The sequence below is a fragment of the Apaloderma vittatum genome, unplaced genomic scaffold (assembly GCF_000703405.1).
Source record: "Apaloderma vittatum isolate BGI_N311 unplaced genomic scaffold, ASM70340v1 scaffold27281, whole genome shotgun sequence".
Lineage (NCBI taxonomy): Eukaryota > Metazoa > Chordata > Aves > Trogoniformes > Trogonidae > Apaloderma > Apaloderma vittatum.
The window spans coordinates 40,464-42,728 of record NW_009701274.1 but is presented as its reverse complement, the minus strand read 5'-3'; positions in this window follow the sequence as shown (position 1 = coordinate 42,728).

The following is a 2,265-nucleotide window of genomic DNA, read 5'->3' as shown; positions in this document are numbered from 1 at the left end:
CCTCCCCGTGCCCGCGAGCGATGCTCCCCACCCCCTCGCAGCCAAACCACATCACAGTTCTCGCAGTTTAAAAAGGGAAGAAAACAATCCGGGCGATGCCAGGTTTTATCTTTATCTCCCTTTCTGCGAGAGGGAAATTCGAGGCTCTTTGAAAGATGCTGGTGTGAGCTTACACTTGACCAGCGGCTTTCCTGCTCGGAGCCTCAAGGTGCTGAGCTGGTTCAGGGGGGTCGGGTCTTGCTCCAGAGGCATAAACAGCAGGAAGCATAAACCCTGCCCGGCCCAGGACCCCGGGAGCATCTCACCCAGCCCCAGCTGCGGGAACGGGCTTTGCCCATGCGGCACCGAGCAGAGACCCTGAACCTGAGCATCCCCTCCCACTGTGAGTGGGGACAAAACCCGAGCGTCTGCGTCCCCCCCCACCCCTGGCAGAGAACCGAGCCGCAGCATCTTCCCAGGCTGGAGGTCAGGGGCCACTCGTGGGGTGGGTTTGGAGCTCAGGGCCCACTCGTGTGTTGAGTTTGCAAGTCCTGCAGTGCCCCCAACCATCCGCACGGACCAGACCAGGGGCGTGCGAGGAGGGGGGGGTTGGTTTTGTTTGATTTCATTCCCCTGGAAGGGAGGAGGGCCGTGGCAGCTAACCCCTTTAATTGTGTGCAATGAAGGCTGACAGTGCCGAGGCGCAGCCTTTAAAAGGGGGTACTGAACCTTTAATTCCTGAATAAATCATCTCCAGTCTGTTGCTCCTTCATCTGCAAGCTGTTTGAGCGTGGGTACATATTCACTGCTGGGAAGGGTCATTTGGAGATCAGAGCCCTCGATTGACCCGGGTCACAGGCAAGACACCTGCCACAGGCTGTCCCCACGCCCCCCGGGGCCGCGGGGACTCAGGAATCAAAAGGGACACTGGGGAGTGAGCCTCGAGAAGGGGATTTCTAATTGACACTGTGCGGCATCGGAGGGATGGAGAGTGCCCGCCGCAGCCCTGCCCGACCCAGCGTCCCACCGAGGCAGGGCACGTGTCGACCCTGCTGCCCGTAGGGTTTTGGGGGGTTGTTGTTCACCCGTTTTAACCCAAGCAGTGGGTTCGGCTGCTTTTTCACTCGCGGTTGTTCAAAATACCTCTTTGCTTGTTGCGACCGGAATGTTGCCCAACGCATTCCGTGCTTGTCCCTGGCAGTGGGAGGGTGGTTTCGCTTTGGGTCCCCCCACTGCGGTTGTGGGGTGCAGACAATACCGTCCTGCTCTTGTTCTGTCTCTGGGTGAGCTCTGGAGGTAGCAAATGTCCCTGGGGATGTGAGCAGGAGTCCCAGGGAGGCTGTGGCCAAGGGGTCTTGACTTGGGCGAGAGCACGGTGGGAGCTGAGCGGCGCTGGCTGTGACGGATCCCTGGTGAGGTCAATAGGGAGTTCAGCTGCTCGGCATTTTTGGGGTGACCCCGTGCATCACAACTCCACAGGAGAAAACAGTGAGGAGGGAGGGTCTCTGAATCCCCCGGATGCCAACAGAACCCCCACAGCCTCTTCCTCCAGCGCCGTCGCTCCCGAGCAGGGAAGGAGCTGTGCCCTTATTAACTCTGCTTTCTGCTCTTCATAATCATATGCTGTTATGTGCATTCGCTGGGAGTCCTTTGGCCTTAACGACCCTGCTGGAATAACCGTGCAAAGAAAAAAAACCCACCAACCTCCAGGGCCTCGAGCTGCCCGTAATTGCAACCCCCAGCCAAACATGAGCACGATGCGAATGCCGGGTGGTGGAGGGGAGCAGGGCTGCAGCTGCCCCGCTGTGTTTTGGGGTGGGGGAATGGCCTTTTTCTCACCTTTCTGCCAGGGCTGGGGGCTTGGGGTGGCTTTAGAGACAGGCAAAGCAGCTGTGGTTTCCCAGATGGCCCTGGTTCTTATCAGGGTTAATAGCGGGGTGACTTGTGGAAGGAGCCGTCCCCATTAGAAACGCTGATGCTGGCTCCAGCTTCTCCCCTTTCCCTCGCTCCACATCTCCTGGATCTTGATGCTGCCTCAAGTGCAGAACGCCCTGGCTCCTGGCCCTTCCTGGAGCCCCCCAACAGTCCCCACCACTGCCTCCTGCTCACAGGAGGAAGCAGCCGGGCTCCAGAAGGTCTGTGCGGGGCCAGGATGCTGCAGGGAGCAGTCCTGGCTGGTGGTATCCCCCAGCCCACCACATCTCCCTTCTCCTCTGAGCCTCCTCTGCCTCCTGACCCGGCTGAGTCCCAGCCCAGGGTCCCTGTCCCCCGTGGTCTGGGGTCTTT